The sequence below is a fragment of the Telopea speciosissima genome, chromosome 2 (assembly GCF_018873765.1).
Source record: "Telopea speciosissima isolate NSW1024214 ecotype Mountain lineage chromosome 2, Tspe_v1, whole genome shotgun sequence".
NCBI classification, from domain to species: domain Eukaryota; kingdom Viridiplantae; phylum Streptophyta; class Magnoliopsida; order Proteales; family Proteaceae; genus Telopea; species Telopea speciosissima.
In genome coordinates, this window is record NC_057917.1 from 8,350,548 (window position 1) to 8,364,116 (window position 13,569).

Here is a 13,569-nt window from a genome sequence, read left to right on the forward strand (position 1 = left end):
TGAGATTAGCAACTATAAGATGAAAGGCAAATCACATTCAAATCCAGCTTTCCTCATTTTTGGATGGGTTGATTTTGGAATCAAGAGAAATTTGCAAGTTGAGAGGAAGAGGAATGAGGATTTGAAAAGGAGAGAGCAGCTAGTAGCTAGGTGGGGGAAACCTAAACCCTAAACCTTAAACCATAGCTAGGTGGGGGAAATTACGAACTCACAAGCAAGGAACCTTTATTTTTCAGCCCTTAATTTTTTAAGCATTCTAAACCGAATCCACTTCCTTTATGTGCAGAAAATTAATCCCAAGTTATCGTCATTTATTTCTTGAAATTGCTCCCTGAAGCCCAAACCCCATTGATTCTCCATGGCCGGAAATGATGGACCAGTTCGAGAAACAGTTAGTGAACATGGAGGTTTAGGCAGAGTTTCAGGGAGAGTTCCATGGCTGAAAACACTTCTTTGTAGATTGCTGAAGGGGACATCAACAGCTTGATGCAATAAGTCAATGATTACGATTTGGAGGTCTCTGTTGGGTTTTCTCAAATGAAGGAGAAGGTTGATGAGTTTGGGAACAATGTTTCTTCAGAATGACAAGAGTAGGAGGAACAAGTAGGTTCCACATATATATTGGAATAGAAAATAAAAATTTGATAACCGATTAAAATTGATAAGAATATGTGGGTCCCATTGGAAGTTTGAATAGAGGTGACTTTGGGGTATTTTGGGAAGTTCAATTTTGTTTTGTTTTTTTTTTTTTTTTTTTTTTTACCGCATGAGCAATTGGAGATTTAGTAAATCATGTAAAACAAATTCTATGCATACTTATCTTGTAATTAATATTCGTATCTTGTGGATCTGGGCAACTTCCCCCCCCCCCCCCAAAAAAAAACGTGTTTATAAGGTGAAGACGAGGTTGAGCTTGATAGGATAACATGGTTAGCGGAGGTGTGGGGTCCACTAGACGTGGACCTGAAGCAAACAGTTTTGTGATCGCCGAGATTTTTAATATCCAGAAGAGAACCACATTTTCGTCGTGAAATTAGTGAAAGGGCCAATTGGATTACATGCATGGAAGGTAGGATGGTAATTTATCAAAAAGAAAGTATTGAGGATCAAAAAACAAAAAAAAAAGTATAAGTGTATTTAACAATATAAGAAGTGTTTGTAGATGTAGGCAATTTTTCCTTTCTTAAAATAATCAAAATATAATTGACATAGAATCCTGTTACAAACTAACACCAAGTAGTAAAAGTAAAAGTTAAGAAAAAAGATCGCAAGGGAAAGCTAAAATCTGTTAGAATCATCACAATCCTATGCTTAACTTCCTAGAATCATTTCAAATGGCTCATAAAAGACTCGAGAGTCCCCAAACTCCACTAGCATCGACATTCTAAGGTTCAAATAGAAGCAACATAGACTACAACAAGGTCTCCGGGCATATGATAACCCAAGAAGGAATGGCTTGGGGGTATTTTGGATAGTTATAGTGGTGGGCCCGACTGAATTCTAAGTAGATTTCCAAGTGATCGACATCCTTACTACTTTCAACATGATCCTTAGGCGCCCATGATTGCACAAGGCAGGGGCTATATCCTCTTCCCTTCATCAAAAGGTTAAGTTTTTGCACCAAGGGAAGATGGTCACTGTCACAGCTGACCCAGAACTCTTCAACACATTAGCATCTATTAAAACTGGAGAAAGTAGTAGGTGGTGTCATGAGGATTCCAGAGATCTGCCTAGATGGGTTTGAAAGTAATAATGTCAGTGCAATATTCGGGCCATTTCCATATGAGGAGAAATTTGCTTTTGTTCAGTTCAAGATAGGCAATCCTTCCATAAGCCGCATGCTTGTTCAAATGGGTTACTTTCCAGGCGCGGGCTTAGGAAAATATCAACAAGGGGATGCATCGGTTTTAGTTCTGACCTCCAATATGCAGCACTTTGGCCTAGGTTATGAGCCAACGTAGGAGGATCTGTGGACAATAATGGAGAAGGAATTGAAATACCAAAGATCTTTTGAGAGGTTTGAAAAGCATAAATACAATGAGTGGGAAAAAAGGCCAAGACTACATCTTGGATCCGGAGGTATGTTTGGAAATCACGACAACGCCGAGATAATGAAGAAATTCAAGATGATGACCAGGCAAATTCAATGAGAGAAATGGGTTGGCACAATAAATATCATTCAGATGAGGGAGTTTGCTTCAGTCCAAGGACACCAAGAGAAAGGGGAATTTGAGATCATTGAGATGGCCCCTTATCTCAAGACCTTGAATGGCTATTTCCTCAAAGAAGGACATGACTTTCCTTTTTTCGAATTTCCTGAACCATGGGTTGATGTGACATCAGGGCAAACGCTTCTAGGTTTTGAAATCTTCTTTGCTTGTGATGTTGCTTGGTTTGAGTTGGAATATAGTTCTGTTGCATAGTATGGGCAGGCCAAGCAGGAACAGACAGAAGAGCATGTGGATATCAGCGGACTTTTTGATGAAGATGTCTGTAGACACTGAAATTTTGCCACCACCTTTGGCAATGATGACGATAGGACACGGACGATAGACCTCGCACCCTTTTTCCTTCCTAAAACCTAAAAAGACCAAGTGCATGGGCCCAAACACATCTTAAAACCCAAAAATGGTCCTCGGACCCAAAAGGTGAGATGAGGAGGACCACACTATCCACGGCACCGTGGACAGTGTCCTAAGGCCACGTGGAGGTCCCCTAAGGCAATGGTGTACGGAGCCACACCGCCGTGGACGTTGTTGACTTCAGCAGGCTGACGTCATCCACGACACCATGGAAAAGTCCCCCACGGCGCCGTGGAGGACCTATCCAGGTCAGAGATGTAGGACACCCCCTATAAATAGGAGGGTCCCTCCCCCCATTTGATGGATTTTCAGGGTAGGGAGACCCTCCTAGTGTGAGATTTACCCGCTTCTAGCCCTGATTTTCTCTCTCAAGAGTATTCGTTAACGCCCGATTCCTGAGTGTGGGTAGATCCTTTAATTACCCGTTCGATAAGTGAGCGATTCCATGCCTGTTATCCCGTCTGTGCACGGATAACAAGAATCCCCCATTACAGCCGTTATTTTATCCGTTTGCAAATAACAAAAGCTACCCAAAAGAGCCATTATTCTGTTCGAAGAAGCCGATGTTGGTCCATTCATCTGTCTCCCCTGAGCCAAGAGATTACCAAGATCTGAGGTATACCCACATAGAGGTATAATTACTATATTTTCATTATTACAATGTAGTCCCTAGTGTTTTACCGCTTTAATGTACACATTGTAAATATAAGTGTAGTATCTGTTATGTAACCTCACCATCACAAAAAGAGAGAATATTCATCATTCTAGCATCTATAACAGAAAGATCGGTTTTCACCGGGCGAGATGGGTGCCTAACACCTTTCCATGCTTATAACCTGACCCCTTACCTGAATCTCTGACTAGATCATATGGAGCTCTAATAACCTGTTTCCGTTCATAATGGATAGGGCTACACCTATTGGGTCGTAGGCCCTAATCCTAGGTGATGACTCATTATTATTTTCAATATTTTATGATGCATGACCCCCAACCCTATAAAGATGTGTCAAAATGATACCCCACAAAACCAGACCATTAGTCTATCGCCAATAAGGCTGAGGAAACCTCGTTGCAGAGGACTACAGTACTTACAGTGGCGACTTCACTGGGGATAAGTAGATAAAACATCCACTTGAGGTCAAGTTTTCTAGAATAGATGCTACCAATAAATGCAAGAATATTCTCTCCAATTTTGTATGAAAACTTGTGTGGCTAACCTTTCTGTGTACTAACTACATCATGCATAGTACTCGAAGTGAAATCAAACGACAAGGGTACTCCCCGTCATACCTTTACCCCCGGGGAGGTGAGGTACGTCATACTAAGTACTCTGAGATCGGATGATAGCCGCTTTTTGTACCACTTCCATGCACACATACAGAGCATGGGAACACATTTACCCCGTGGTTAGTCATAGGACCCCATGAGTAGTCATGGGTAATTCACGACGAAACCATAGCCTTTGATATTTACTGTACAAGTTTAGAATCACTAGTGTGCTGTAGGGTGCTTTAGCCACTTAAGAAAGGCACTAGCATGGTTACTCTGAGATTGCGTGACCTACTCTCCAGGTATATTAAAAGAACCACGTACCAATGACTCGTGTAAGTGACAGGTATATCGGTTCTGTCAATGGTGACCTATTTCTGTCCTACTAGCCTAACCATTGCATGCATCATATGGGAAAATAGACCATATATGATTAGGGTATGACACAAACTAACCCTTATTAGCTTTACGAAGGTCCGAGTTTAAGGTGATCAGATGATTATGTCTGATGTCAATACGAGAGGCCATCTAAAGTAGGGAATTCCACAGTCCCATGATAGTCTTTCAAAGAAAAATGGGAGCCCATTCCCATATGATGGAACCCTACCTGTCCCTCGAAAATGGGGCATCTCGTATCGACTCAAGATATAATCATCGGAAACCTGAAACTAGACTTCGTATGTGTGTTTTTTATTCCTTCTAAGAAATATTTGGGCGACGATGGCATTCGAAGTATGGTTGGAAAGAACTGCTATGATATCGAAAGTTTCGACGACAACTTCAATTACTTGAGCCAAAACAAAATACAATAAGAATTGTATAAAAAAAATATATAAAAAAAAAGAACAAAAGAAAAAAAGATCAAAAGGAACTTGTCCCAAATTGTTTAATATGTGAGCTTTTTGAATTCACTCTCAGTACCTAAATTAGGATTTCTCTTTTTCATAGAGGCACAATTTCATACCCAAAGAAGTCATTCCCACTCACTTGGATCCGACACGATGGAATGCTGATTCGGGCCGATCCATCATTCTTCTCAAGCTCCCTATCTTCTTCTCAATCCTCCGAGTCATCAATTGAGATATCACTTGAGAGCAACATGGATCCGACAGATGATCACCTATCTGAAAGTCATGTGGAGCACCGAGTAGATAGGCTGCAAACAGACATGGCTGAAATGCGGCAACTTATGGCACAACTGGTGTAATCAGTCCATGAAATCTTCAAGGGGGGATCCACATCTGGACCTGTAGAGCAAGAAGTAAGGAGGACTACCTTTGCAACCCCCAAAACTCTGACCACTATACTAGTAAAGGAGGGAGATGACAGTCCTTCAGATCCCCCTGAAACTGAAAGGGAAAAGAAAATAATAGAGAAAGTTGCGGAGCTTAAGGTGGCAGTCAAAGACAATGTTAAGGAAAAAGATGAAGAAGAATTAGTATTCTTCCCTGAGGGGAAAATCCCTGAAGACTTCAAGTGGAAATTAGACAAGTTCGATGGCTTTGCAGACCCTAGAGGTCATCGTAAGATTTTTGCTACCATTGCTAGATCTTGGGGACTTTCTGAGAACCAGATGGGACAGGCTTTTCTGTATTCCTTGGCTGGGTCCGCATTGAGATGGTTGACCCAATTGGATCATACTCAAACCCAATACTAGGCATCTGTGGTGAAGGCATTCACGAAATAGTATTCATATAATACTGAGATGGATATCATTCGGAGAGAGCTGGAGACTTTAAGACAAGAACCAAATGGAGAGTTCTCGAATTTCATCATGAAATTCAGAGAAAAGGCTGCAAAAATGTGGAAGCCCCACAGAAGAAGAACAAGTCGAGATTTTGCTAGAAAACCTATATGGTGAGTATCATGAAAAGATATACTACCAGCACATCAAGACATTTGATGCGCTCATGACCATTGGGAAGAAAATTGAAGACAAGATCTTCAAAGAGAAACAAGCACAAGGTGTAACCCGAGAGACTATGGGAAATTTCTTCGGAAGGAAAAATTTAAGGGTAAAAGGAGGAAATGTGACAGGAACAAGCCGCCAAGCGGCAGAAGTATAGGTTGTGGCCGTCGAGACCACACCCCTCGTAATCCAAGCCGAGCCTAAACCTCCTAAAAGAACCTTCAATTTTGGAGGAATGACACCAACACTGTTGTTCATCCAGCTCAAGAAGGAAGGGATGATAAACTCGGTTCCTCCTAAGCAAGTGGATCTAAATAACCTGCCTACGTGGTATAAGCCTAATCTCTACTGTCATTATCATGACCAGAAGGGGCATCACACAGATAGGTGCATACTCCTCAAGCATGCGATTCAGGACTTGATCGACGATGGCAAAATTGAACTTTAAGCTAAGCAACAGCCAAACATCACCGCATACCCTTTGCCAGCTCATGGGGTGAACATGCTGCAGGAAGGTTCTAAACAAGGGGATCCTACTCTGTTGATCAAACCAATCGGAAAGAAGAAAAAATTGATGAATGCACATGTCACGCCCTTATCCCTAGCTTATGCCACGAGCACAGTCAAGAGGGTGATTAGGATGACATACGTTACCCCAATACCTACCAGGATCAACGACACAGTGTCCTAGCGCATGGTCATCACCAAGGGCCCACCCAAACAAATACATTTGAGTCAAAAGGAATACATGTTCCAATAATTTTCAGAGTCATCATGAGCAAAAGCATTAATTACATAAGCAGTTACGGTATGTTCAGCTGTCTAGGTGATAATAAAGTAGTTAATTTCTGACATCAGCTGACCATGACATAACTACTCAAAAGTATAATAAGTTATTACGTAATGTCTAAAACGGGCACACAGCCCCAAGAACTCAAAAGGTTAGGGGCAACGCCCCAACAACATCAGTGCCCATAAGCACAGTCATCACAGGGGCAACCACTGCCATGTTCGTCCAACATGTACTCTGGTTCCTCTGTCCCGTTACTATCATACTCCACTGGCTGTACTTCTAAGCCGGTGAAATACACATCACCTGCATCAAGATCTAAAAAGTTGTGTACACAGGGGGTTAGCTCCACTGAGCCAGTGAGGGGAAAAGGGGAGTGCACATTCACACAATCGCATATAATCCATGATGTATGAAATGTTAAATTCATATTTTTCCACCTAACAAGCAATCTAAGTCATGGTTTATGCTACTGTGATAACTCGGGAGACACTAAGGGTCACTTATCTTATTGCCCCAGCGAATCCTCAATTATCACATGGGACCTGCGTCAGTAGAAGCCATCATAGCCACCCAGTAGCAGACCCCGATAGCCATTACTACCCCTGTCTTAACCTCTCCCACCTCCACAGACCACAGGTGCTCAGACTATCCAACACCTAAACCCCTGTTGGAAAGGGTCGTAGCATAGGGAAGCATAAGTCCTAACCACAAATATAATACATGTATTCCTATCGTCCCGAGAGGAACTTCGGGTGCATCAACGTTCCATTCCATCTAGTACCCGGGTACCAGCATGGCACAACACATACAGACCAAGATGGAAAGCAAGTAATTATCATAATTCTAATAGTCAAGGGGTTCTGACACCGGTGTAACCCGTACCGTAACCCAAATATCACAATGTAATGATTCATGCTCACATTTCATCATTTCATATCCACAAGTTCAAATGCAAGAATCAACATAGCAAAATGGATACAAGCATAGAAAATCCATATATAATTCTAGATAATGCATTTCCATAATTATATATATCAATCCCAAACATCACCCAATGCCCACTTACCGATTGTTTATTTGTGCTCAGGGGTGTTTGAAAAGGTTTGCTCTATGGCACGTACTTTCGTGCAAATTCCAAGGTCTGAAAATATATGGGAATGGTGTTAAAAGTATATAAGTGGGTCCCACAAAAGGTCTCAACAAATAAATGAAATTTAGGCTACGACAGCAGGAGCGGATAAAGGAACGGAGCCAAACAGGTGGATCCGATCGTGGATCCGCTCAGGTTATGCCCAGAAAATGTATGGAGCAGACTCATGGACGGATGTAGAACGTGAATCTGCTTGTGGATCCATTCCAACCCTGAGACACACCCGAGAGAAAATTGAGAAATCTGGGTTTTGGGTGGATTCACCTTAGTTGGGTCTGCTAGTAACTCTACCCAGAAAAGAAGCTGAGTTAGGCTGAACGGACTAACAAACAGATGCACGATAGTGAGTCCGATCATTCGTCCACTGCCTTTCCTTTTAACAGCTACGAAGAGCATCACCTCCAGCCCTTCATTCATGAATCCATTAGGGTCCTGGGGTTAAGGAGGAGAGCTCAGACCTTCGTTGGAGGTCCAATCACAGATGGGTCTTCCAAAAGGGTAAGGGATTTGAGGGATTTGGGGTCCAACCCCATGGTTCTTCCCAAACCAAGCTAGGTTTCAAAAGCTTACATAGCCTAGGGGTCATTCAAAGCCATAAATGCATCTAGGTGAAAGGATTCAAGTCTTAGAGAGTATTTAATAGGTATTGATAAGTCCCTAAGAGGAATCCCCAAACATTGGGATCGATCCCAAGGGATTCCCAAGGTTCAAGAGAAAAGGGGGAGGGAGGAAGGTGATGATACCTACCTCAAAGATGGACTAATCAGTGTCTTCCACCTCCACAGCTCCTCAAGGTCCCTTCAAGCTTCCCTCCACCAATGCCTTCAATGCTTCAAGCCTCCAACGTATTGGGTAGATGGAGAAGTAATGAAGCTTGAGAGTAAAGTCTTGGTTTTAAGACTAATTCTCCCATCTAGGGTCTGTTTGGTTTTAGGCTCCTAAGGTCAAAACATATTAAAAGGCTTATCTAGCCAATGGGTCCACCCAATGGCAAACCTAAAACCCAAGGGAGACAAGGATGGGCCAACCTCGCTCACAAGGCTAGAATAAGGTGTCTAAGGCATGGGGTATGGGTCCCATGCAAGGACAACACACAAAGACCCGAGACAGCCCGGGCGGACTAACGGGTGGATCCAACCTTGGTGAGTCCGCTCGTGTGTCCATTGCTACTGTAAGGGCAGAAACACAAGGAAAAAGGTTGGGATTCGGCCCACACTTCAAGATCATCGAGGTAAGGTCTAGTACAATTCAAAGGGTCGGTCTCTTACCCCACAATCATGGCATGTCCTTCGTGATCCCAAATAGTTTCCTAATTACGAGGCTAAGCTCATCGCCACAATAGACATCTAAGTGTGGGGACACAGGGAACACCTTTCGGTAGTCTTTGCTTCGCAGACTCATGCTAAGAGGATGATCGACGAAGTCACCATCGATAAATCTTCCCCACTGGCGATTGAGGAACCTTTCCTCCACAAGCAGGCCCGTGAGCTGGTCAATGATCTTGTGGCTAGGTTTGACCACAAGTGAAAATAACTTGCTAGCATACACAGCAGCAGAATCTATACGTCACACAAGAGAGAAAACATTATTAAATAGTAAATTCGGGCGTGGGTGTAACAGTACGTGTATATAGGGCAAGCTTGGCCAAAAGATACAAAGGGAAGAAGAAATGTCCAGTGCATGAGGACGTTTCTCAATAAGTGAATCGCCCGGATTCCCTTTTTTATCATCCCAAATTAGTGGGTGCCACATGGGTGGAATACCCAACACCATCATTGAAAGCACCACAGCCTCTTCTAAAAGGGACTTATTCTCCAAAATCCTCCTCTGGATCAGTACATATGTTGCAAGAGGAAGGACCATTCCGAGACCTGACAACATTAATCCAACCTACCCTATAGTATTTAGGGAAGGATGAGTAGGCACGTCGGATTAAGGTTGAGAAAATGTAAGTTTGCATCTATTGTGCCAGGATAAACTGCGACGGGAATATCTAAATAGGTGGACTATTGTGTGACCGTGGTAGGGGCATAGCATCCAACAATTGGCTTTAGAAGTTGGATTTCTTAGAGCATGGGTTGGAAGGCCTTGATATAGGGGCACCTCTGTGTAAGTACGATTTCTCACCATTTTAAATTTGCCATCAGATTCAAGAGCAAGGAACCCCTGAAAAGGAAGATGTGGATGATTTCACACGTGTAACACCCAAGCTTCTCAAGGCCGTATCGGCGTTGGCTATAGGATAATCTCTGTTAGAAGAAATCTCTCTTATCCATATAGGAGGACACTGACGATAGTACGGATGAAGCTGATGACATGGAAGTCTATGAAGAATGGATGGAATATGCTGAAGAAGAGCGAGGGTCTGAGTTGGTCGAAGAAGGATTCCACACAATGGAGTGGGTAAACAATATTGGGAGTGATAACGATAATAACCCAACTGATCTCATCTAACAAATCCTATTGAGTGATGATGAAAGCAGGGATGACGAGGAGATATCATCCCCCGAAGCTCCAAGAGGAGAATGGACTATGTCTAAAGAAGATTTTGATCGTTGGAGCATGAGTATCTTCTATCAATTGTCAGATATACTAGACATCATCACTAATACCCAGGAAGTCCTCTACAAGGCCACTTCCCTATTCCCGGATTTGGTGTGCAGTAGTTTTGCATTACGATGTGAGAAGCTAGTAATGCCAAATGAAAATGACATACTTGCTCGGACTCTCCATGAGTTGAAGAATATGGCTTGGATGGCCAAAGCCCTGGCACACAATCTATTCGGAGCCCCTCTAGAAGATCTCGCGCTCTTCTCAGATACTCTGTCCTACGTAGAACCTCCAAGAAGAAGTGAAGCATATGGGAAGCATGGGTCAATGACATCAATCTGGGAGAATCTCACATTGACCCGACAGATAACATCCATCCTGTGGAGGTTGACAATGGAGAAGACTCAGGCAGAGAAGATTCATCCAAAGAAGATGAAAGCGAACAGAAATTTGGACCCAGAGAATCAGATGATGAAGAGCTAGAACAAGAAGAAGAATCTGAAGAAGAGAATTCTGATGAAAGGGAAGAGTCTTATCGGCCGGTGACACATCTCCACAAGTATGAGAATATCTGTGGGCCAGCACCATGGAATTTACTGTTTCAGGTAAACAAGATCCGTAGAAGTGTTGACAAAGTCCAAGAAATGCTCGCAAGAATGGTGGTCATAGATGAGATGTACCAAGAGGAACTTCAATAGCTGGAACCTGTTAAAGAGCAATGGTCACTTCCTCAAGCAATATGCCATTTAGAAAATTCTGTGACACTGACTCTCGCTTTAGCACAAGATTTGTGTGGGACTCCCCCTTATTCTCTTGACCACGGGAGTAGGGAATACTATGAGTGGGTAAGAGCACATGGTGATTTCATCCTAACTGGAGCCATCGAATTCTTGATTTTTGTCGCAGTTCCGATTATCTTAAGTTCAACATCTGCCGAAGCTGAGAGTTCTTCACTTTCTCCATTTGAATCAAATTATCATCAACAGGATTTGATTGCAGATGTGATTGGTATTGATCCACCTCCCTTTGTAGCTCAGAGATGCGATCATCCAATCGGTAGAAGGCCGAGTTGCTCCAAGATTTAAGTCATTTCTTCAAAGCTTGGAGTTTTCCAAGAAGGGCAAACAAGGGAAAATCCTGTACCTGAGTACTCCAAACTTCTCTGACTAAGGGGAGAAAGTCAGCATGATCAGCCCAGTGATTATAAAAATAGAACTGCTTCCCACGTTTGGTCCACGAGAGCCTATGGATATCACCATGGGGCTGTGATCAGAAACCCCAGGATTTTGAAAGATTACGTGGGAGGTGGGTAATTTTGTCAACCAATTCACATCCACCAAAGTTCTATCAATCTTGGTAGCTATACGCGCAGGTCCACTGCCACAATTGTTCCATGTATGGAAACACCCAGACCACTTCAGATCAACAAGGTCCATCGCAGCCATGCAATCCATTAGAGGGCGTGTCATTCTAGGAGTAACAAGCCTTCCCCCAAGCTTCTCCAATGGTGAGCAAATGTTGTTGCAGTCTCCCAAGACCATCCACAATAGCAAATTGGAAGTGTGGATTTGTCTTAAAGAGGCCCATAGTTCTTCACGTTCTGGTTCAAAATTTGCACCATACACAAAGGTGACACCCATTCGCTGTTGCGACTGTTTAGGGGATAGCTGAATATGTATGAACTGAGATGTAATGAGCTCTAGCTGAATAGAAACCTGTTCCTCATCATATAACACCTAGATATGCCTTGCAGAGGAGGCGTCGTAGTTATGTATGCTCTTCTAATGCTTATTGAAGGTGTGTAAGCAAGAACTGAGATTCTCCAACTTTACACGTGTTTCCACTAGTCCAAACACAAGCAAGATCATTTGACGTCACCCATTCCAAAACGGCACGACATTTACTAGGTTCGTTGATACCCCTGGTATTCCATGCACCAAACTTAATCATTGGGGTGATTTGGAAGGGTTGAGCGTTGCAAGGGGGCTCCATCCCGGGCTCTAGTCACGTTCACAAATTGCTGTGGAAGTAGAAGCATTCGAACCATTTGCAATCTCAGTACTAACTGGGTCATGTAAGGAGCTGAATCGATTCCCTAAAGGGAGTGTTGATTTGGGAGAGGTAGGTTGAGACCTAGATATTGTAATTGAGTGCATTGTGGCGCAGGTGGCGATAGGGCCAAAAGGGGGGAGTTGATATTTGTGTAGCAGCCCCAGCTGCGGTGGCTATGTATCCCGGAGTAATAGGAGGAGGTGACAAACTTCCACGAAGTGGATTGGGTCTAGGGGTGACCTCGCCATGCACTTCCACCGATTTTTGTTTACCACGTCCTGCAACATATCCCCCGTCCTTGGAATTACCCCCATTACCCCCTTGTTATGAGCTACCACGTCATTGATGGTTAGAGACGTGGGTTTGCCACTAAAAGCTTGAAATGCAGGGCCCTTAACCCCACTAGTGGAGGCTTCCCTTGTAACTGAATTGGTGGTTACATCAGTTACGGCAGTTGCTGGTCCCCTTCTTGACTACGAGGAGTCTTCTTTGCCGCAGACAGTGGTGGTTGCACCGCTGGGGTGGTTCCACCCATGGGGTGTGCACACTTCTTGCAACCTCTATACTTGGAGGTTGTCTACCACCCTTCATCAATTTGCATAGTATCAGTCGCAACCTCTCCAGCGTTTTGGGCCTGCTTGGCTACTTCTCGAGGGCATGTCTTGAGGTTGGGTCCAAAGAGATGACAAGCACTGCAAACCAGTGGTGCCCCATCGTACTCGATAGGTTGCTCTATAATGCTGCCATCATCCATACCAATCGGGACTGTGGATGGTAGTCCATCCGCTGCCTTGATAGATACACAAAATCTTACAAAGACAAGCATTCACAGTGAGAGGTACGTCTATCAGCGCAGATAGGCCTCCCAAGCACACTTGCGATCTGCCCCAGCGTCTGAGTACCCCAAAAATGAAGGTTTAAATCGTATAGCCATACCCATAATGGGAGCTCAGTCTCCTCTTTCTTGGACAGAGAAATAGTCGGAGACCACGGTCGCAAGATGAGGGGGCATGAGCCCAAAGTCCTGGGTCCCTCATCAAGTATTTGACGGCTCATTGTGGAATCTTAAAGATCGAAAATAAAAATGCCGCTCTCCAGGCCATAAACTTCGACTCCGCCAACGTGAGACCATTTTTCCTTCACAAACTGTTGCATGGTGAAGAAGGAGGGTCGGTTTCCAAAGACGTAACCCACTAGAGCAAAATCCCATCTGTCTTGTTTGTCGCACAATTCTTCAACATTGCACTGTGCAACCTTTCTTCCA